The sequence below is a fragment of the Canis aureus genome, chromosome 4 (assembly GCF_053574225.1).
Source record: "Canis aureus isolate CA01 chromosome 4, VMU_Caureus_v.1.0, whole genome shotgun sequence".
Classification (NCBI taxonomy): Eukaryota; Metazoa; Chordata; class Mammalia; order Carnivora; family Canidae; genus Canis; species Canis aureus.
In genome coordinates, this window is record NC_135614.1 from 55,660,934 (window position 1) to 55,685,904 (window position 24,971).

A 24,971-nucleotide genomic window follows, 5' to 3' on the forward strand; every position below is an offset into this window, starting at 1 on the left:
AGAAGAAGGGGGGGTAGGACGAGGAGAAGAAGGTGAAAGAGAAGGAGAAGGAGAAAAAGAAGAAGAGAAAGAAGAAAGAAAAAGGAAGAAGAGCTCCTACAAACACATGTGGACAAAGGTTCTCCAGCCTCACGGATCAATACCTATGACTAGAATTGCTGGCTCTTAGGTAAGGCAGTTGTGTCACTCTCTAAGGAACTGCCAGATCATTCATCAATGTGCCCAGAACATTCTACATCTCTACTAGTTTCCTGTGAGTTCCAGTTGTTTGCATCCTTAGAGATTTTGGTGTTGGCCCTACTTTGCATTTTAGCCATGCTGATAGGCGTGTACAGGCATCTTGTGTGTTTTCAATTAGCATCCCCTGAAGGCAGGCTAAACACCATGCTTCTGTCCATCAGCCCTTCTGTACCCTGTGGTATGAAGTGCCTCTTCACATACAGGTTGGATATAGGAGTTATAAATATTCTTTCCCCATCTGTGGGGCATCTCTATCTTAGTGGTGGATTTTTTTTATTTTTTTTTATTTTTATTTATTTATTTATTTTTTTTAGTGAATAGATATTTTTAATTTTCATGAAGTTCAGGGTATTTTTTCCCCTCTTATGGCTTGTGCTTGTGTGTCCTTTATAAAAAGCCTTTGCTTTCTAAAGTGACAAAGGTCTTCTCATTTTTCTTCTACTACCTTTGTTGCTTTAGCTTTCGTGTCTCAGTGTGCAATTTCACTCACATTGATTTGTATGTATGGGATGAGGTAGGGGTTTAGAGTCTTTCTTTTTCAAGTAAATATCCAGTTGTTCCAACACTCTTTACTGAAGTAGCGTTTTTATGCCACTGAATTGATGTGGTGCTCTTGCTTGAAAGCTAGCAGACTCTACATGTGTGTGTCTAATGCAGAGTTCCATTCTGTTTCATCGATCCATTTATTTATAAAGGCAGCTATTCTAACACTACTTTTTATTATTATTTTTGTACTTTTCATTATTTCAGAGGCCATGGTTCAAACCTCAATAACTTTGCTTTGGCATTTGAAAAAGTTTTCATTTTCCTGTTCACTGATATATATATATATATATTTTTTTTTAATTTATTTATTTATTATGTGTGTGTGTTTATGTACACATATACACCTGAACTTAGGCATATTCATTTTTTTTAGAGTGTCCAAGATTTTAGACCTAAGGTTTCCTAAAATCTCTCTTCTTTTCCAGGTACCAGGATTAGCAGTGGCTTTTAAATTTCAGCAACACAGAGGAATTATCTTGAGAGCTTGTTTAAACAGATTCCTTGGACTTCCCCTCAAGAGGTTCTGATTCAGTAAGTCTGGGGAAAAGCTTGAGAATTTGCATGCCTCATGAACTCAGGTGATGCTGATGCTGTGGGTTTCTGGACTATACTTTGAGCAGCATTGGTTCAAAAAAAGTAAATGGCTTTTCTAATGTTCATATGGAGGCTTGATTTGCCTTTTCTAAAGTCTGCAAACATAGCCACTAATTTATACTGTCTTCACTTGAAAGGACACCTGAAAAATCTGCTGAATGCACTGGAGCATAGAAGCCAGGCAACATTAGGGTAGATTGATGTACCAACATTGCCTCATTTCCTCCTTCCTTCCTGGAAATGGAGTTTTGGTCTGTGAACAGGGGCATGCACATCACCTGTGTATACTACAGCGGAATCTATCCCTGGGATGAACGTGCCCTGCTTCTTCTCCCTATAGCCTCTGCCAACAATCAGGGAAAGCTTTATTGTCCTCTTAAGGGTTGATTGGTCTCTAAACCAGGAACATTTTTATGACCGAGTCCTTTAAAACTTTCTCTGCTGAATTTATGTTTTAAGTAGTTAGCATCTAGGTGAATATTCCTGACAGAACATAGGCATTCTGAATTAAAGATCAACACGCTCAAAGCAAAGCACTCAGTCATCAAAATCCCAGTCCCAACCCCTAAGCTTCTCTTGATTTTTATGACAAGCACAGAACAGCTTTTTAGCTTTCTTTTTCAACAGATCAAGAACATGTGGGCAGAGGGACTGCACCACGACCATGTGTCTCTTAAGCAGAATATTGAGATTTGTGTGACGACTCAAGAAAGGGGCACTATTTTTTTCCTGATTGTTAAATCACCTATTTAGCCTCTGAAACCATGTTAGTGGGAAATGAATTCATAAGTAATATTTAGACAAACTGCTTTAAAGGTGCCCTTTGGAAAGGAGATAAATTATTTTCCTCTTTGAGAAAAATTAAAAATTCCCTGAATAGAGGGAAGAGAGGGGTTTCAAATGCCACCTTCACATTGTCACCAATCCCGTAGCACTCTTTTCAGAGGTACTATGAGCAGTGTGAACATCAGAGCTCAATCATTTCTGCATGGGCCTTGGAGGATTTTACAAAAAACTAGAAAGTAGATGTGCTTCCTCCTGAAAGGAAGGGCTCTTCATAATCAACGAAAAGTATATACCACATTTCTTTCAACACTGAGAAAGTCAGAGATAAAATGAAAACAGGCCTGAAGTGACAATGTATTTCATTTCTATCAGCTCTGGACCTCTCCCTTGCACTACCGATGACACACGGGAGGCCTCTGTGCCTGAGAAGGGAGCCAGCCAGTACCTTAGCTACAATTGTTCTCCCAATTTCCAGAGCTTTGGGGTGATGAGGGTCTTCTTTTTTCTTTGAAGGAAATTAAAAGGACAGCAAATGAGCTATAGATGGAGATGTTCTAGAATTTCTCTTAAATTTGTCATGTGGTTCTACGCTGTTAAACCACATTTCCTCACGGCTGGTAACCAGTGGTGTATGCAGGACTACTATTCTGTACAGGAGTTAAGTCTAGAGATGTCAACTCTAATATTGTTGAGACTGAGTCTGCCCCCTGACCCTTCTTTGCTAGAGTCTCAGAAAACCTTTTTACTTATATCTCCTTTGGTTCCCAGAACAGAAATCCCTATTCCAGATGGCTGGCATTAGTTGTATTTGTAATTTTTGCCCTCAAGCTTACATCACAATGCCTGAGCCACAATAAACGTGCCATTCTGTAGGATTCTCTCTGCCCTCCTTCCATCTGTCCCTCTCTCTCCACCTAGAGAGTGTGAAAGAGATTACACAACACTCAGTGAATTTTATATATACCCACATATAATACATATGCATTATACATATGCATGTATGTGTACACACACACACACACACACACACACACACACACACACAGTGGATTCTCACTGCAACCAGAAAAAAAACAAATGGAACCTCCTTACCCAAACTCAGTCTCCCCCAACATGGGTATATATCCAAAAGAAATATCAAGATAGACCCTTCCTAAGACCTTAAGAAATAATACAAAGCTTTGGCACACAGAAAGTGAAAATTAACCGCATATTTCATAGTGTCACTTCTTTACTCATCTCTGTACCTGAAAGTCCCATCACATAGGCACCAACTTCCATTTCACTTTTCTTTCTATCAGAAATACCTGCAAAAGCCTCCCCCCATGCCTTGTCTTACTCCCCTCAGGTCACTTCCATTATTATTGAGATAATGTGGACTTCAGTTTCTCTTACTGTACAGCTTTATTTATCCCACCACATCCCAAAAGTTGGTAGCAAAAATGTTAAAATCATTGCTTAAAAGAGGAAGGGAGAAAGGAAAGAGAAACAGGGCATGAAGAAGATAAATGGCTGTGAAAATGATTAAGCATCTTTAAATGCATTTGTCTTAAGGAAAAAAAAAAGATTATACATATCTGTATACATTACATATATATCATCTCTCAAAATCAAATGTCCATACCTTAGCAGTCCTAATCTTCTTGAATCTTGAACACCAATTTCAGGGCAACATTGAGGTTGAGATAATCTCCTCAAGCCACCACCAAGGGGATAGTTTTCTTAACCTCCACACGGGTTCCAGCACTGCCTTCTGAGGACAGAGGTTTCTTCCACGTCTAGAAAAATCACAAGAGAAAGAAGGTATTCACAAATAAAAACTAAACCAAAACTTGGATGGGGATATGAAATTTCAGGCCATTTGGCTTGGAGGAACTAAACAGAAGACACACACACTACACTCTGATTGGCATAAATACAAATAATAGCTGTATGGATTCAGTCTTCATTAGACTCAGGCCATCATACAAAAGCAGAAAAAGTCACTACATCCAGGCTGGCGAATGTTTTAGGACATGACTAGTCAAATTTGCTCATTTAACTTTCAGGGAAACTTAAGATCATAGAGGAAAAAAGATTTTTCCATGATAATTCATGACCTGTGGCCTAATTCCACTAGTGAATAAACACAAACAACATGACTAACACTGTAGTCTATGTTAGAATGAGACAGGGGACCATGCATCACTTCCTTACCTTGAGATCATTCCCTCACTTGGCTTTCAAGATACCAAACTTGCCAATCATTACTGGCTGCTCCCTCTTGGCTACCTCTCTGAGATCCTCTCTGTCTCAAAATGTTCAAGGTGAGAGCATCCTGGGACTCAGTCCTGAGCCTATTCATTCTCTCTGGGCACTCACTCATCAGGGGGCATCTCCCAGCTCCATGGCTTGAGAAACTATTTATACACTGACAACTCTGAGATTGTCTCCAGGCCCAGATACTTCACTGAACTCCAGACTCCCATATCAACTGACTATCCAACAAATCTGCTTGGAATTCTAATAGCCATGTCAGGACATGCCCGAAGTGAAGTCCTGATTCTATCACTAACAAACACCCTCTGAATAAAAAAAAGGAAGGCTCACACTCTTCCTAATTTATTCTTTTTCAATGGCAATTTTATTCACCCCTCTGGTCAGGTGCAAACCCTGCCAGTCAACCTTTACTCTTCTCTCTCATATATACCCCATGCCTTCTTCAAAATTCAGTGGCTTTCTCACCAGAATGAATACAAAAGCTGACCACTTTTACCTGCTCCTTCACTAACATTCTGGTTCAAGGCATCATTATAGATCTATATGGCTACACAGCAGGCATGCTCAAACCATGGCTGTCACTCTCAACTTGTCCCCTGGGTAAGAGAGTGACACTCTCCTGCTCAATACCTTCCACCCCACTCAGGATCAAAGTCAAAGTCATTACAGCGGCCAAAAAAGGCACCACATGACATAGCTGTGTTACCACTCTCTTTGTCCCCTACCTTCTCTCTCACGAGCCCTGCTGGCCTCCCATCAATTCCTCTATCTCTACCTGAGCTTTGGGACTTACTATTCCCTTCACCTAGAAGGCTGTTTTCCCCCTCACTACTTTCTATCTTTCTTCCACTGTGACCTTGTCACAATTACTTGAAATAGTAAACACTGACTACATCTCCACATTCCCCCTTCCCTGTTTCCAACCAAGACTTGCTCATATACTATATGGTATACCTGTTTATCTACCTTTCCCCAGTAAAACAGAAGCTTCATGCAGGCAAGGAATTTTATCTCTGGTGTCCTGCTGTACTTCCAGCAGGTCACTCACCACCTAGCACCGATGTGGAGCTCAATACGTATCTTTGAACAAATGGACAAACAGGAAGTTTATGTAAAACTTCTCAAGAGCACTCAGATGATAAGTGGCCGAGCCAGGCTTAATGCAAAAGCATCTGTCTCCAGCATTCCTGGCTGAAACAAAAATGGTATGAAGACCTATTAGTGTTGGTAGAAGGAATAGGTTCTGTACAGTTTGGCATGTGACACAGAAGATGTATCTTTGAAAAGCCAAAAATGATTTCTAGAAACTCCTAAAGAGAAAATATTGCATAGAGTGGGATGGATCTGCTTGAATTCTTATGTTGCAAACTCCCTATTAATGCTCACCTTGTCTTTCTTAGTTTTCACTGCTCTTTCTTCGACACTTCAGACACTTCATTCTTGTCCCTCTCTCAAATCTCAGTCCCTGCCTCAACTGAGTGAACAGGAGGAAAGAGATCCAAGATTAGATAAAGAGGTTTAGGGAAGAGATATGAAGCAGGAATCACAGGACCACTGATCTAATTGGGCCACCAACAGACCAGGTGCCTTTAGAGAGATCTCTTTACCTTCCTGAGAGCCTACTGCTCGCTGGGCTAAAATGCATGCCCTCCAAAGAGTTCCCAGCTAGAGAGTGAGTGAGTGAGTGAGTGAGTGAGTGAGTGAGTGAGTGAGATTACTCAGAATGAGGGAGACTTTTGCCAATTACAAGGTAAAAGTAGTCTTAAGACTGGTTAGGAAGTAGGGAACAATGTTTAAGAACTAGGCTTAGGACAGTCCTAATATTATTCACATCCTGGTTCCATCACTATGAACTGACCAAGACACTCCACCTATCACATTTTTATGTCAGAGTGAGAAGTTAGAAACACCTGTCTCTTTCAAGGGTTTATGAAAATCAAACAAGGTAACAGAGGTAAATCACTTGTTACTGTGCATGGCCTAAGTACTCAATAGATATTTGTTCCTCTTAATTCTCATTTTTTATTGTTGCAGGCTGACACTCTGCATGAAATTTCATGATTTTATCTACCTGTCTGCAGAGTCTGAATCTTTTCTACCTTTCTGCATATATAACCGCTTTCATGGCCCTTAATGTCTTTCTCTGGAAATCGTTACCTCAACTGCCCCCACATTCTAAGGGCAGATGGCAGAGCTTTGTAACATGAGAAACTCAAATTCTTTGGTTCATTTCTTGTCCTCTCACTGATGACCAGCAATTTGAGATGATCTTGGCCCTAGTATTATAGCAGGCTGATAATCAGAAACCCACAATCTACAATTATTCCTGCATTCCAAAGCCAAGAAACACAACGTTGAAAGCAAACAATACTATCATTCAGCACAATGATATATGGAGTTATTAAAGAAATTTTGCTGACTGCTTTGAGAATTCAAGTCCCAGTCTATCCAGATGCATCTTTCTTTCTTTACTCCTTAACTGATATTAAGAAACTGTCTATGTCTATGTAGCAACAACAGAAAAATATGTCACCTACTTTTCAGGTTTAGCTACACCACACCTAATAAAAAGTTAAGATGCTTCAGGGAAAAATCACTGCTACCCCATGGTAGGCCACTGAGGGACTTGCTCAAAAATGCATTTACCATCAAATGTTTTTCGAGTACATAAAATTTACTATGCACTCTGTTAAGGGTAGGGACTACTAATGACTTTATCCCTACCCTCTCAAAGCTTTATTCCAGTGGTTTTTCGTTGTCTTTCATAATTTCCTAACTTCTGCCCAGATACAGGAAGACATAAACCCCTAGGAAGCTGTTGAGTCACTCAAATAGTGACATAGAGTGTGCTGTTATAAATAGCCTGATCTCTGCTTGGTATAGGGAGAGAACTCTGTAATCCCTGGTTTTCTCAAGAGACAATCCAATTTCCTCAGTTTGTTCCCAGGCCCCCATCCAACACATACCTTCTCTTCATTGATCCTGGTTTATTTCCCTCCTTCAGCAAAGAAATGAAAAGTAGTCACTAAATTCACAAGTACACATCTATCCATTAACAAGACGCTTTGTGGATGGGATGGTATAGAAGGCACTGGGCTCAGATAACACAGCTGCAGAAATCAGCTCTTTTGAAATCTTTGGAAACACGAGGAGATTAATGCTGTTCTGTGGCAAAATAAACGAAGAAAGGATATTTGAGGAATATTGTCAAAGGGAATAATGTCAAGAAAGAACATGTGTCTTCCATCACCAGCGTCTGCATGGTTACAGTTCTAATCATAGAGGTGGGTATAATCTTTGCCTGTTGGGCAGCCTTGAATGCTTCAGGGAATAGGTCATTTTTCAAAAGGTATCAATTAGCGGCTGGTTTGATGGCAGAGTGTGAACCACACCTCTCTAATGATTGGGCTGTGTTAACAATAATTCCTGTCAGTATAGAACACACACAGGCACTGATCTGCAAAGGGCACACTCCCCACAGAGGGCAGGATGAGGGAGAGTAAGAGAAGGACTTAAAGATCCTGGAAACTCTAAAATGGATCTTGATTAAGATCTCTGGATGGTGCATGCTAGGGGGAAGGGATGAACTGTGAATTGAAATCTATCAAACTAGGCTGGTTTTTACGAGAGAGTACTGCCATAGGACTTAACTTTCCAGGAGAAGCACTGTGATGATACATAAACCATGTATGTGTCCAAGGCTTTGCCTCACAGACCTACACACAGCATCTGTATTGTCAGCAACGCTTCACTGCATGTTCATTTCCTCCATTTGTATATGAGGAAGTCATTAAGTAATTTGTGTGAAGTCACACAATGAGAAAGTGACAGTCAGGATTTAAACTCAAGGTTTTGAGCTTATTGCTCTTACCCAAATATGCTGAAAAATCACAAAGGATTCTTTCCTAGATTTTCTGATTCAACTGAGTTCTGACACTTGGAAATGCTGCAGTTTTAACTCCAAAAGAAGAATTTGGTCAGTCTCCTAAGAATGTAACTGTGAAAATGGGCCCAGCCCCACCTCTGTCAAGGAGAGTGAAAGCAGACGGCAGGTTTCTTCCAAAGCCACAGAGGAGGTCATATTACACCTCCACTATTGGAATAGTTGCTTCCTGAGCAGCAGATTCAGTGAACCGAATCACCACTGGTAGTGGGACTCAGTTTGTAAAATATTACATTTCCTACCAGCTGACATTATGAAACAATGTTGGGTCCATAAAACATAGAATACTTTGAAGATCTGGGTGCTCATCTATAACTGCAATCACTACCTTTGGGCTAAGTCTGCAAGCCTTCTATTTATTCCTAATCTGGACACCAAATAAACTACTAGGGAACAAAAGAAAATTTGTGTCACTGGATTTTAAGGATTACAGAAAACATCTAATGACTTTTAGATACCTGATCTCTTGCCAATTCATTAGCACCTTATTTCCTTACCTAGTTAGCCTTTTAAGTTGAACTGAGAAATCAAAAGGACTCTAGAAGAAATGTCACTGAACATTGTAATGAAACTTCAAAGAGTTTGCTAGCATCTGGGCTAATTGTTGAATTTGCTAGTTAACAAATGATTTATCTCAAAGTTCATCAAGTGGGTCAGACACTGACAGACTATAGGGAGAAAGAGAGCAGTGGTTCACAAGATGTGCTTTTAAAATTTAACAATCATAGAAGGATGGATGCCCACTCGCACTCCTTTCCATATGCACCTACCCACCATTCCTCCCAGTCTGACATTTGCTATTTTCAACATCCTTACATACAGATACGCCTTTGCTTTAGGAAATTGATCACTGTCATCAGAGAGGCAGTCCTTGTTCCCAGCCTAATAGCAAATACATGCACAACACATACACACACACACACACACACACACACACACGATTCCTTAAATATATCTGCCCTTCGAATGATTTGGCTATCCGGCCAAATTCTCCAACTTCCACACATGCCCATTGGCCATAGATAGCTACAGAATTCATAGTGGTAGCATGCTATCTCACATGGCCTCAAATCCAGTCAGTGAGCTTTCTGTGCCACCTCAAACAGACAATGTTAAGTTTACCACACCTCCCTTATATGTTAGCTGGAGATACATACTCCATGAACCAGTGATTAAATTATCAGGGGCATTTTAAGTGGCGGCTTGCCATATATCTCTAGACACTAACCCCACAAAGAATATATCAGAGAGGGATCCCTGGGTGGCTCAGCAGTTTAGCACCTGCCTTTGGCCCAAGGAGTGATCCTGGAGTCCTGGGATCGAGTCCACATCGGGCTCCCTGCATGGAGCCTGCCTCTCCCTCTGCCTGTGTCTCTGCCTGTTTCTCTCTCTCTCTCTCTCTCTCACTCTCACTCTCTCATTAACAAATAAAATCTAAAATATATATATATATCTCTCTCAGAGACCTTCATCCCTGGGACTTGGTGCTCTTGGTGACATATTTAAGCTAGATTCACAATATCATGTCACTATGAGCATCAAAGGATGCCCAGCAAAAACGGATCATTCTGGGTGTTGGTCAACATGGACACCATTTTGCCTCGATACTATCAACTGCAAAGGTCATACAGGCTAAAAGTATTAGACCCGTGCCTGAGGTTGATTCCCAGCTCAGCTGCCCACTCTCTGTGTCATTGGGCATGATTTTCCACCTCTCAGTGCTTCATCTGCAAGACAGAAGGCATAATACATATTTCAAAGAGTTCTTTTTGAGGAATAATTTTAATACAATGATGTTATGTTTGAGTTAATATAATGTATTTATGTTAAAACTCATAGTGGTATGAATTTTCTATTAAATGAGCATAACAACACCTCAATGGCTCTTAACAAGGAATTTAGGAGGTGAAAAATAGTAATATGTGCAATAGTATGGGTTTTGCCTACTAGACCAAGTTGCTGAGAACATCAAATCTATGTCATGTTTCTTTTTTGGAGGCACAGAGTAAGCACAGAATGGGGAGCCATTGCATAATGTCTGTGTGTGGACATAAAATAATCATATATGTTTGATTTCCTTCACTGATTGATCTCCAAAGCAAGCTACACTATTCCTTTGCTAATTCTGTGGTGCAAAGAGGGAAGGGCAGTCTAGGGAAGGACTGAGGAGCGGGGAAAAAACAAATCAACTAAGGATGAGAGGGGCAGTATTACTGTCCAACTTCCAAGCCATTAATAAAAATGTAATAGATTATCAGGGTTTTTGGTAAGTAACAAAAGTCTCAATAGCTCTTAGTTATTGAGCTTGTGTGTACCAGCACTGTACTGAGCCTACATTTGCTCAAGAAATGCCCCTAATAACCTACTGGAGAAGTGCTATGAGGATTTGCATCTTACATACAGCGAAGGAGAAGGCACAGAGTATTCAAGAGCCTCATATACAACACTCTCCTAGGTGGATTAGAACCCAGAAGAGGGGGTCCAGGCTCTGGGCTTCTAATCACTGCTATGGTCTTTCCTGCTGAGTCATGAACTCACTCTTGTCTGTGATAAAAACTGCAAATGTTTTCCCTGTTTATTGTCTCACACTGCTTATGTGAATTTTTGAGGGGTGATGTTTTCATTTTGTAAGATAAAAGAGTTAATATTCCTAAAGACAGGAAAGAATATCCTAGAAAATAAAAATACTAATAAATGCCTAGAAAAATACTCAAGGATATCAACAGGAAGCTTACAGAAAAAGAATTGCAAACAGCCTATGAACTCAGCGACACTCGTGTTAAGAAATCCAAATTATGCATGAGAAAATTAGAGCATCAATGATGCTAAAACTGGAAAGAATTCAAATACCACAAGTATATTTAAATCAATGAGTTTACAATGAGACCGAGAAGAAGAAGAAAAAATTCTCACTGGTCACCTTTGGAAGGTGCTAGAGAACCAAATCATTATTTTGAAAATAGTAAATAAATGGAAACCAACCTTCTATCCTGTTTTTCCTTAGGACCTATAATCAAATACTGAAGAAAGGAAGTTTCCATTTGTAGAAGTCTCTTACCAAAAACTGAAAACAACATAATAAATTTGGAATGCCACCAATGTTTAACTCCTAATGAAATAATGCACCTAGGTAATAATTATCCATGACTACTAACATCATCAAAGAAAGATTTGGAGGCACAATAGCTTCACCTAGGAAGCAGTCTAGCCAAACCATGCAACCTGAATGAAAGCAGCTAGCTTACAGAAAATGCAGGGATAGGAATTTGCTTACACAACACAGGATACAATCAGCAACATCCAGGCTGTGGAACTGTCTGCAGGATAAAGAACCGGATCATCTTCAACAAATAAATCACAGGGATAATAATGAAGAGGGATGGGAACCTACAGATTAGAGAGACTTAAGAAACACACAGTCACTCCTAATGGATGAAAGGGATTTAGATGTTGATATACAAACAAGATGAAAGAAACAATTATGAGCAGTAATCTCAAAAAAGACTAGATATTTTCCAGTACAAAATAATTATTAACACATTTGGTATAATAATGACATTGTTTTATTTACAAAAAGGATGCCACCTTTTAGAGATGAATACTGCAGTATTTAAAGAAGAGATGTTATGGGAAGGAATTTACTCTAGTGGGGCCTGAGTGATGCATACAACCAGACTGGTAAGTCTTACAGCTGATTTATGCTTACCTAGGATTTCATTACCCTGTTCCCTTTACTTTAAAAATATTTTAAAAATTTTTTTAAAGATTTAATTTATTTATTCGAGATTGAGAGAGAGAGAGAGAGAGAGAGGGAGGGAGGGAGAGAGGGAGACAGGGGCAGAGACACAGGCAGAGGGAGAAGCAGGCTCCATTCCATGCAGGGAGCCTGACATGGGACTCGATCCCAGGTCTCCAGAACCACACTCTGGGCTGAAGGCAGCACTAAACCACTGAGCTACCTGGGCTGCCCTAAATTTTCCATAATAAAGTAAACTGGTTGCCAGATTTTTTAAAAAGCACATAGAGCAAATGTTTAACAAAGAAAGAAGATGATAAAATGGTAATAGTTGTCTCTAGGTGGTAAAATTATGTAGGATTTTGACCTCTTTAGGATCCATTATTTTTTGCTCTTCATGAGCAAGTGACACTCTTACAGATAGAAATGGGAAATTTGTTTTAAAAACACTTTTTTCCTATATTAAGCTTTAACCATTAGTGTTTTATTACTTAAACATTTGGGAAGCAAATATGTAAGATCTTAGGATTTACCAACCTGGATGGTGGACACAAAACCATTCATTTTATCATTGCCCTTAATTTAAAAAAATGTATGTATAATAAAATATTATAAAAACTGAAAATAAATGGACTGTCCTATTCTCTCTGTTAGGTCATATTGATTGCTTTCTCCAAAGTGACATCTAGAGGTAAAGAGTGTCCCAAAATTACTTTACTTTAACCATAAATCTAGGAAGGATTTTTGCAACCATTTTCAGGGAACTGTGTAAGAGATGCTAGGAATCTGCCCTCCAGGGAAGACCACAGAACAGCTCACTAGGAGTCTGTTGATCTATGTATTTTTAATTATTTTTTATTTTTAAAGGAATTAAGATATGACCTATAATTCATGACTTTGAAGGGATTTTACTGTAATAATGTTAAAGATTTAGTACCAAGTTCCAATAATTCAATTAAAAACATTTCAAAGAAAAGAACTGGACAGGATCACAGGAGCCAGACAGTCGAACTGTACTATTTTGCAGATGAGGAAAGTGGCTTGTCCAAAGTCACGAAACGATTGGGGTCAAATGAGTGACAAGAATCCAGCTTTCTAATGCTCGATTCCCATCTTTCAGAACTATGCCACCCTAAACAGCATCTTCCCAAATACTTCTATAATCTGGCACAACTACACACCTGCATTATATCTATTATCAAAAAACCAATAAGAACATATAGGACACAGATGGAGTCATGGTTTACATGGGGGTTCCTGAGAGGAGAACAAGGGGTTTATTTTTATATAGGTTATTACAGCAGTTTTGGGTTGATAGCAAACTGGAGCAGAAAGTACAGGGAGTTTTCATATGCTTCCTGTCCCTAAGCATGCACGGCCACTTCCATCATCAACATCCTGGACCACTGCTATATCTGCTACAATCAATGAACCATTACAATGATCCATCATCATCACTGAAGGTCAACAGCTTACCTTAGGGTTTCCTCTTGGTTTTACACATTCTATGGGTTTTGACCAATGTTTATTGGCAGGTCTTCACTGAAACTGTATTATAGTTTCTGTGCCCTAAAAATCCTCTGCACTCTATCTGTTCCTGCCTCCATTCCCTCTAATCTCTGACAATTACTAATCTTTTGAAATATTTCTATAGTTTTGCCTTTTCCAGAAGGTCATATAGTTTGAATCTCCTAGTATGCAGCCTTTTTCAGATTGCTTTCTTTCATTTAGCAATACACTTTTAAGTTTCTCCAGGTCTTTCAGTGGTTTGACAACTCCTCTCTTTCAGCACTGTATAATATTCCACTGTCTGGATGGACCTCAGTTTCTTTACCCATTTACCTACTGAAATACCTTAGTTGCTTCCAAGTTTTGAAAATTATGAATAAATCTCTTCTAAACATTCATGAGTAGGTTTCTGTATGGACATAAGTTTTCAACTCCTTTGGGTAAATATCAAGGAGCACAATCACTAGATCATCAAATAAGAGGATGTTTAGCTTTCTAAGAAACTGCTAAAGTGTCTTCAAAGTGGCTTCAAAGAGTGGTTGCAAGGTAAAAATCAGTAAAGTGAAAATCACATAAAACCAACATCATTCTTCAAAATATCTTAGGAAGGCAGTATGTTAACTGACAGATTTCAGAAGACACTAAGCTCTAAGTTCTGTGAGGGTGAGTAATCTTTCAGTAGTTCACCATATCTTTGGTAGCATTTCTAGTACCTAGCATGGTGCTACATAATAAATGCTCATTTCTTCGTTAAATGAACAGACCCAGAGGGGAAAATCTTTTTTTCCCATTTTGTAGCACATATTTCTTTGGTTGAACAATAAACAAAAGGAAGACTTGGCTTAGGTGCCCTGTAGTTTGAAAAGTAAGTAGTATTAAGGCACAGAACTTCACTCACACCAAATCCTTACCGTATAGGGGCATCAAACACTGAGTCAGACACCGAGGAAAGCAGAATTCAGCTTCTCTTACTCGGGAGCATGTGCTTATTGCATGGACAGAACCCTCTGTGCTATGGAAATGGTTCTCTGTTATTTGCCATGCACGTACAGTTGAATTTGCATAAATTAAATGCACATAAGCTGAGACTCCACTATAATTGCAAAACCATTGCATTGGAAAAAGGCTTTCACTGAAATCACATTAGAAACCAGAAAGATTAGATTTAAAAACATATTTAGCCCCATCAAGAGGTAGATTATGGAATGTTTATAAAACAACACAGATATACATTGTAGGCCAGCAAAGAGCCCGGCTAGGGAAAGGAATAGCCTTGTCACCTCAACAAGGAGAAGACAGCTGTCATCTAACTTCAAAACAAGGACTATGGAGTCCCTCAAACCTTTGAACCAAATTCTTGTTCTGCAAACTTGAAGCAATCCATCTACTCATCTGGCTTCAGTGTTCCATGCTGTGAAAGGAGAAAAGATTATAGGACAGGTCTTGTACCCTGCTTTGATTTTCAAAACACATACAAAATCATAATAACAATTCCTTAAACCTAGGTATGAAGTACTGGGAAATACAGGTTTGCTGATCCTAAACCTTCCAGAATCATCTGTTTTCCCACCATAACACAAGCTAAGTTACAACTCAATATTTATTAAGAACCCACAGAGTTGTATGAATTACATAATGGTGCCTCAGATAGCTGGCTATTATTTTTCCCTCACTTCTTACTAGGCAAATGTGAAGTTAAATTAGTCACTTATCATAAAGTTCTCTGAAAACATTAAAGTTGAAAGAAATGCCAGATAATTGTTCTTAACCATCTGGCACCAAGGGATGCTCATGGATTTACACGAACCATTTAGCTGAAGTCCAAAAACGTCTATCTTAATTTTATATCTCACTCAAAGTTCTAAGTTGAGAAATTTCTAAGAGGAGAAGAAGGTTTATTTTTGTTTAAACGGGTCAATCCTTAAACTTGTTCACAATTACACGAAAGCATAAAAATAATTTTACCTCTAGCCTCTGGTTTTAACAAATAAACTTAAGGCAATGTCACACACTCTACCTGTCAATACGCACATGCATGTACATGCACACAGACTACACATTGTAATGGTAAGCTGTGGTTGCTTTTCTAAACCATTTCACAGGAAGAGCCACACATCATCTTGCTAAGAAGCCAGCACAGCTGCCACTAAGCAGCTCTACTGTAATACCTCTCACAGTGGCCCCTCCAGCCACTCTGGGCTATTCTCTTCTCCTAGATGGAGCCCCTAAAAGCACAACTCCACTTATCTGGAATATTTCTACAACCTCTTCACTGGTCTTTAATCAACCCATCTTGGGCTGCTCCCACTCCTTTTTCTTTCTTTTTTTTTTTTTAATTTTTTTTTATTTTATTTATTTATGATAGTCACAGAGAGAGAGAGAGAGGCAGAGACACAGGCAGAGGGAGAAGCAGGCTCCATGCACCGGGAGCCTGATGTGGGATTCGATCCCGGGTCTCCAGGATCGTGCCCTGGGCCAAAGGCAGGCGCCAAACCACTGCGCCACCCAGGGATCCCCTACTCCCACTCCTTTTTCAATGAGGTTTTAAAAATAAGCCATTTCTACTCCTCAGCCTAAACTTTCCAAAGGTTTTCACTGTTTTTAGAATAGGATCTCAAAATCCTTGATGCAGTTTAGAAGATCTGAGATCTGGCCCATTTCACTGGTCTCACTGTGTGTTCTACACCTCCACCTCCTAACGTGCACCAGCCATACTGGTCACACTTCTGTTTGTGTGAAGCATCAACTATTCTCCTTCTGACCTTCAGTCTTGAATACACTGGAAATAGAAAGGCTGATCTTTCCTCCGCACAATCTCAAAAAAGGTATCAAAATAGACGTGGACTCTCTCCCCTCCCAGCACCATTCATGAGGAAGGTTGGTTCACCAGCCCAGGGAAGTTCCATATGTCCCATGGATCTCAAAGTAATGACCTTCCTTCAGTAGTAGAAGTATGTCCTGTTTCCTGGAACTGTATTTTCTAATAAGTTTTTCTCATTGACATATTATCTTTCTTATTCTTCCTTCCCCACCACAAATCTCAGACATTTCATTACACATTTATCGTTCCTGTGTGTATCAACTGGCAAACTGCATGCTAAACTCACTTCTCAAGCACGAATGGAATCAATTGAGCTACTCTCCTGGAACAGTGAGAAGAAAATTACTTATCTTTCAATGATTTTATGACAAGCTCCAGCTTCTGAAAATTACTGGATATTACTCTAAAAATAAAACATTACATATAATTGCCCCTTAGAATGGAACAAATCATTATATTAATTTGAAAAGTTATTTTGGAGATGGGGAAAGAGTACTTATTTGAAAGATAAAATTGCCAATGTACATGAAGAAGCTCAATTGGAGAGGAAATAGGAGAAATGGCTCCATGCTTTCTCAAAGTCATTGCATTAATGCTGCTCACCAACCCAATGCTGTAGTCTTCCACGGAGGGAATTAACATGAAGTATGCTGAAAGGAGAGGAGAGAAAGAACATTATAGGTGAGTGAAAAAGATATAAGTCCTATTCATAGCTATTGACTCTGTTTTTCTTCCTAACTTGATAGGGAGATTCTGTTATCATCCCCACTAAACAGGAGAGGAAAACAAGCAACTTGCCCAAAGTAGTAATGCTGGGATTTGTATTTAGATGGCTTAAATCCAGGGGCACCTGTGGCTTAGTTGGTTAAGCTGTCTTTGGCTTAGGTCATGATCCCTGGGTCCTGGATGGAGTCCCTCATCAGGCTCCCTGTTCTACAGGGGGCCTACTTCTCCTTCTCTTTCTGCCTGCTGCTCCCCCTGCTTGTGCTCTCTGTCAAATAAATAAATAATATCTTTAAAAAAAAAAAAAGATGGCTTAAATCCAGAGTCTACACTTACAACCATGGCACAACACTGCTTCTCAAGTCTTAAAGGAAGTCAGACAAAAAGGGATATGTTAAATATTACACTTTGACACTGATCTCCAAAGAACAGGTAAGTTAGCAGTTTCCAATAATGCAAGAACAGAAATGCACAAAAAATGAAGAAAACTAAGTCTTAAAGATCTTCTGACTGGCCCCAAATGATGCAAGATCTCCTGATTCCTAATCTGTAAGTGCCCTCAAAACCATGGTTTCTCATTTGGCTAATATATAGGTAGTACTTTTTTTTTTTAAGATTTTTTTTTCTATTCTTTTACTTATAAGTGACACACACACACACACACACAGAGAGGCTGAGATATAGGCAGAGGGAGAAGCAGGCTCCCCATGGAGAGCCTGATGTGGGACTCAATCCCAGGACACTGGGTTCACACCCTGAGCCAAAGACAGTTGCTCATCTACTGAGCCACCCAGGTGCCCCATAAGTAGTACCTTTCAAACACTTGTCTCTATGTTGACAAATGCGTGAGACATAAAGGATGGTTTGAGAGAATTAAGTACCAGACTATGTGCAATCATCAAAACATAACCTTCATCTGGATCATCACAGGGAGGGTAATGTCCATGAGCTCTGAGGCTGAAAAGTGTTCACCTGGATGAAAATCTAAAAGGAGGGGAAGATATGTGAAGACCTTTCTAGGCAAAATAAAACTCCTCCTAGGAAAGCCTGGAAGAAAGAACATTGTGCTTTCCAGGATCTTAAAGAAGTCCTATAGGGATGGAGTTATGCATTTTCAGGATGGAGCATTAAAACCATTATAATGGAGAAATAAATTGGGATGAGACCACATAGAGCCATGCAGGCTACATTAAGGAGTCAGAACAGATTACACACTCTGTAAAGTTAAGGAAAGAGCAAGATTTCTACCTTGCATGGTTCCCCTACTGAAACCATCCCACTACACCACACCCCTACCACTGAAAAATCAGACAAGAATCAAAACTGAGTGAATGAAATCTGTACAGGGTCAGACAGGAAGCCCATAAAAACAGCAAGTCTAGATGTGAAGAAAGAGAAGAGAAAAGGGTGCCCAAAAGGGGAATTTTACTTCCTAAAAAGGCAAGCAACTAAAGGGTGGCTCAGAGAGATGAGATCAAAAGATCTATCATGGTATGCTGAAGTCAGCAAGAGTCATGCTCCTTATCCAGGAATTTTGTGAGCTGGTTGTTAAATCATATACCTTGACGCCAAACATGTTGGGAATATTTACACTCTTAATCTTGGCCAACACTGTAAGACAAGGTGTTCTTTTCTGGAGAGCTGGTTTATCAGTACACCACCACCTATACTCACTGGTATTATTGCTGTTGTTGTTGGAAAATAACTAGACTACTACAAAGGAGTCATTCTCAATATTTCCCTATTACCTTATGGACTCCTTAAGTATTAAAGGCTAATAAACCTGAAAAAAAATCAGCGATGGTGCATTTCATCACTCCTTCATGTTGGCTGACTCACTCACAGTGAAGTAAATACTAAGCTGGATGAACCCTTATATCCTTGAATGTCTATTTGTGTAGATACACAGCTCAACAAAATGTATTAAATAAAAACAATACATTTCTTAGAAAGGCAGTAGGACTTGAGATAAATTTCATCTGTGGATCTTAACACTGCCCAAGGTATTAAATGCCCTTAAGATCCCTAAGGGAACTATAATTAGGAATTTTGAAAGTCTGTTTCAAATGAATAAAATTAAGGACACAACATAAAGATATGTTGCATAGAATTATAGAAAGTAAATATCCAGCCACTTTCCCTATTAATATTTATAACGGATCATATTTATTTAATGTTTGGTAAATGTACAAGGCATCCAGTCTCATAACACACTATACCCAGTTATAACTATTATCCCCATTTTGCAGATGAGAAAATTCAGGCCTATAAATTAGACAGTTTGCCCAAAATCATATAGCTATTAAGAGGCAAGAGCTCCCAGTTACTGATCCCATAGCAAAAGTTCTTAAAATCTATACACAGCTGCCTCACAAAGTTAAAGTCATTAGCTAATACTACAGAATGCAAATAGTAAAAAGTAATTAACTTTTAACTTTCAAAATTAATATTAAAATTAAACAACATTTACTAAAAGGCATAAATCTTGTTTACTCCCATTTTTCTGTCAAAATAACTGGTAGGCTCAGAATTAGTTTCCCTATTGCAAAACAAACTCTCTAAAGTGGCCTACAATACACCAATTCATCAAATTAGACAATACTCTTCATTATTTTTTTTTTACTCTTCATTATTTTTATAAAATATAGCAACCAGTGCTCACATCATGATAAACAATTGAAGCTGCTCATCTACTTTTATTCTATCTCACACGTTTCTATCCCAGCAAGCTGAGCAGTGCACATTCTGAGAGGTGACCATGTCAGTTCCCAAACCTGCTCATTTCAGTTATGCTTGTTTAAAAAAGCACATTTCTGCAGTATTTACTAGTAATATTATATAAATAAAAATATGTGGTAAAAAAAAAAAAGAACCCAGAACTTGTTTCCATAAAGAAGTTGAAAAATCACGGTAGAAATACAACTGTAACATAGTAGAACTTAGGAACTTGTATGAAAGATCCATCTATAAAATGGGATAGTTGATTGTGGGAAGGACAGAATGGTTGTCTACTTTGGTTCACTTTAGAATTCAAAGACTGAGAGCTTCATGGAACAAGTGGTGTTTGGTTTAACTTTAAAAAATTACTAGCATTTTACAAACCAGAAATCACACAAATTTAAGTTACTATGACCAATATGGACCATTAATAGAGTCTAATTTAGGACAATAAGAGTTTTAATTTAGAACATTTTACAGAGAACTATTGAATTGGAACAGAATAACAAGGGGAGAACTGCCAGTACTGGTAATTCTGATTATAGAGGTTTCAACTTGAAACCAGGGATTAGAGGATGAGCTTCAAGGGGGTTCCATTAACCTCTGAAATTTAAGCACAACATTTTCTTATTTCTATGTTCCTAAGGAGAAGGACCACAGTTTCTGATCCAAAATAAGACTTAGAATTGGTGACTTACAGACTTATTCCAAGGTAATTTTAGGGCTAGTGAGAAGTATGTTAGTTGTGATTTCCAATTTTATTTGTTTTTAAATGTCAATAATAAGTATCAGAAGTAATAGGCAGTGACTCTGGAAAGAAAATAAATGCTGTCCAGCATTTTTTTGCTGTCCAAATAAAATGGAGTGACCATATACTGCATTTAGAAAAATTCTGAATTGGACCTAAGCTAACAAGGACCATGTCACATGGTAATCAAGGGGAACAAATGCATTCTGTAACCAAAAAAGAGCATAACAAATAGGATACACATTTTCCAAAAGTTACTAACCAAGAATTGAAGTCTTTCACCCTGAAGGTATTTCATGCTAAAATAATGCATCACTGGAGAGTGAACTAATTAAAGATAAATATACAAATGTGTTTTAATAAACAACATCACTAAAGGGGGGGATTAACCTTACAGATGTATCAGTGAGCAAAGAGAAGCAGTGGTGCTTATCTCCAAAGAGAGAGTAATGGGATACACATGCTCATTCTAATACGCCCCAGAATTTTACTTTTAGTAGTGTGCTTCAAAGTGGTTGAGCTGTTAAATATAGATCATTAGTCAGTGCATGTTTAATTATATACCAGTATTTCTTGGAAGATTAAAAATGTCTACAGTTCAATTATCCCCACATAGCAGGTCCCCTTTTCTGTTCATTCAGCTTGTAACAATGTAGTCACAAAATATATTGTCTTAGATTAAAATCTGTTTGATAGTACCCCACAGGGCTGATTTCAAAGGGGAAAAATATACCTACTTCACTTCTCAGGGAGAACACAAGCTACTGCTTTGTATCTTTCTACAGTCAGTGGATTCTAGAGCACAGCAGTGACCCCCTCAGACCCTCCTCTTCATCACCAGTGCCACACAACTAACACACAGCTGGCTTTTCAAATCCAAGTCATGCAAAATGGCTAATATTTCATATAAAAGATTTCAACTCTGGTTTTGAGGTCCTCTCTCCATATAATAAGCCTTTCCTCTTTAGAGATTTGGATTACTGTAGGTAGTTAACAAGCACAGTAACATTCTGATGAAAAACTAAGTGATCTTTTACAAGAAGAGACCATTCTTCAGAATAGAAAAAGAAAAGAAAAGAAAAGAAAAGAAAAGAAAAGAAAAGAAAAGAAAAGAAAAGAAAAGAAAAGGAAGAAAGAAAGAAAGAAAGAGAGAGAGAGAGAGAGAGAGAGAGAAAGAAAGAAAGAAAGAAAGAAAGAAAGAAAGAAAGAAAGAAAGAAAGAAAGAAAGAAAGAAAGAAAGAAAGAAAAAGAAAGAAAGAAAGAAATGACAGTGTTTAAGTCCTCAGTTTAAGGCAGAAGACCCAGAAAAAACAATTTATGGTGCTTGGAATAATTTACTTGATTACACGTACTACAAGTATTTTCCTTCATGTTTTTGTAATGAACCTGACCATGAAAAAACAAATTTACGTCTGTCGTCTGTCTCATTATGAGCTGAGCTCATTTGGTGCAGAAAACCTACAGTTTAATTGCTTGATTTAAATTTGGCTAGTAGAATGCATACAGAAACATTACTCTTTTAATTATGTTAATTTATAACTGAAAAACTAAATTTACAAAGGCAATAACATTAATTATTTACTTGCCCATTAAAGCTGAATATATATTACCAAGCTAATTGGTTTCATAAGTCTGCCAAAACATTAAAAACAAGTTTGTTCACTGATTTATATGGGAAGGTACACATATTCTCAGTAGGTTATTGGATTACATGAAAATATGTGTAAAATACTTCATCTATACAATATTCCACATATATTCTTCCTTTCTGGGTTAAAACACATTTTACAGTAGAAATAGAGGCAATGAACATTTATTCAATGTTAATTTTATCTCATACTATATATGAATTATCCAATTTAATCTCAGAACTGAATACTAACTAGCATTATTTCCTTTGTAAAGTTGAAGAAAAAAAAAAAAGTTTGGAGAGATTAAAAAGTTTGCCAAGGCAAGGACCAAGATAATCAAATTGAGGCCTTGCCCTAGAAAGAATCAACAATTTACCATTTATGCTCTATTGTTCTAATACCTGTTATTCACAGCATATGGGACACTTGCTAACTCAATATGATTCCCCAAGGAAAAAACTTGCTTTAATATCAAAATCAACTACTTCAATGAAAAAATTAATCATAACCTCATATGGATATTGGCATAAAAAACAACCATAAAGCACAGAAATTACAGATTAGTCTGTACCCCTAGTGACCTTAAATCAGAAAGGCACAAGGATAAAGTCCAGAAAATACACTTGAACCTTATCTCTACAGTAGGATTCAATATTAGGCAGGTTCCTCTTAGACCACAACTCAACAAGGGGATTACAAATTAGAGAGGATAATACCCATCTTACTACCCTCTTGGGTATAGTGTGAAGATCAAATGTGAAATGGGATAAGAAAGAGCTATGAAAATTACTGAGCATTATGCAAATCCAAGTGAGTACAATTAGTGTTAGACAGTCTTGCACCTAAGGAATTCCCATGGAATTTAGTCTGAATTTATATGGAGACTAAAATTTAACTATATTCTCATGTAACTTGAAAGGCTTCTAAAATTTCTCTAATATAAAATTTAGCCAGTATCTTGTCCAGCAAAAATTTCATTAATGTATCACCTTAACAAGGTACAATTAGCAGTTTCTAATTAATATGCAATAAAATAATTGTGAAATGTCTTCAAAAGGCTTTGGGTCATTGTATATTTTTGATATCCACCAAAAAAAAAAAAAAACAAAAACAAAACAAAATAGTAAGCATGTATTTATTCATGCATACTTTAAATCATACAACTGAACTGCTAATAGTTACAGAGCAATTAGGGCCATATTCATATGTAATTAAAAGTGAATGTTAGCATTTTCTAAGAGATTTAAATTATTCTTTGAATGTCCACAAGTGTACTGGAAGGAAAACAATATTCCACCTTAGCTGACTTCCTGAAACATTTCCAAACTTGGCCCAATGATTTTAGGAAATTTCTATAGCAGTTCAGGATGTATTATAGCATATTAAATTATGTCCTAATATTGCTGTGGAATACCTCATATCATTCATTTTGACGGAGTTTTGCTGAGGGCCAGAGGACTGAAATCATCTAATCAAGTTTAAATAACACCTTGAGGGGTACCTGGCTGGCTCATTAGTTGGGCATCTGCCTTTGGCTCAGGTCATGATCCAGGGGTTCTGGGATCGAGTCCTGCATCAGGCTCCCTGCAGGAAGCCTGCTTCTCCCTCTGCCTGTGTCTTTGCCTCTCTCTCTCTGTCTCTCATGAATAAATAAATAAAATCTTTAAATAAATAAATGACACTTTGGGTTTTTTTATTCAATATTTAAGCACTATTATGTTAAGTCTGTGGAAAGACACAGGGTATTTCTCAATAGAGGGAAGAGACATGTACACATCTTATATCCCTTACATTATTAAAATGGAAAAAAATTATTGTGTCAAACTATGAAATAAATACATGAATGCATGCATCCAGCATCTCTTTAGAGCCCACAAAGTGTTAAAAGAAATTTCAAATCCTGAAATTTCAAATAAAAGAAGTTCTTCAGAATGCCAAGGTATCTTACCACCACCACCCACAGCAGAATAACATTATTCAACATCAGAACTGGACAGGACATCCTATGGGCCAATATTTCACTTCTCATTTATGAAGTCTAGAGTAGACATGGGGAGCTGACAACTCAGCTAATTATTCTGACATCAATGGAATCTGGATTTGTAATAAAAAGTTCTTGAGATTCAACTAGAAGCATCTAAAAACTTACCAAATCAAGAAAATCCAATCCAATTATTGAGTTTTATATACTGATTTCTTTGAAGAATTGCACAGAAAACTTGTCATGAATTAAAGTAGTAAATATGGCCTTTGAGTGAACTACTAAATCACATTTTACTTGCTAAAACAGGTTGAGCATTGGTGAAAAAATAGCATTTAATTCAACATAGTTTTGCCTCCTTTGAATTATAAACATTCATCAAAGGAGAACTGTCGTAGAGGAAAATACACACACACACACACACACACACACACACTTAGTGGGCTCTCACTGAGTTCCTAAAGGAAATGTTGATTAAAACTCTGTGTATTTCTCTCGGGGTACCAGGCTGGTTCATTCAGTAGAACATGTGACTCTTGATGTCAGAGTTGTAAGTTCAAGCCCCATGTTGGGTGTAGACATTACTTAAAAATAATTAAAATCTTTAAAGTTTCACATATTACTCAATTAAACTATAATGGCATGCTGGAAAAGAAATAGAAAAAAATAGCCTAATAGACAAAGCACTAGCAGTGCAAAGGATCTATAGAATTGATGTAAAACTGATTTGCTAAGC

The 24,971-nt window shown here is 38.0% G+C and overlaps 1 protein-coding gene across 1 annotated transcript in view; it reads right to left on the minus strand.

Moving 5' to 3' along the window:
* The window catches only part of SGCD (sarcoglycan delta), a 914,568-nt gene that overhangs the window by 555,650 nt on the left and 333,947 nt on the right, over positions 1-24,971 (minus strand). The window contains exon 2 of the mRNA XM_077895751.1: positions 3,791-3,944. The gene's annotated coding sequence lies outside the window, so the exon portion shown is untranslated. The remainder of the gene's footprint in view (positions 1-3,790; positions 3,945-24,971) is intronic.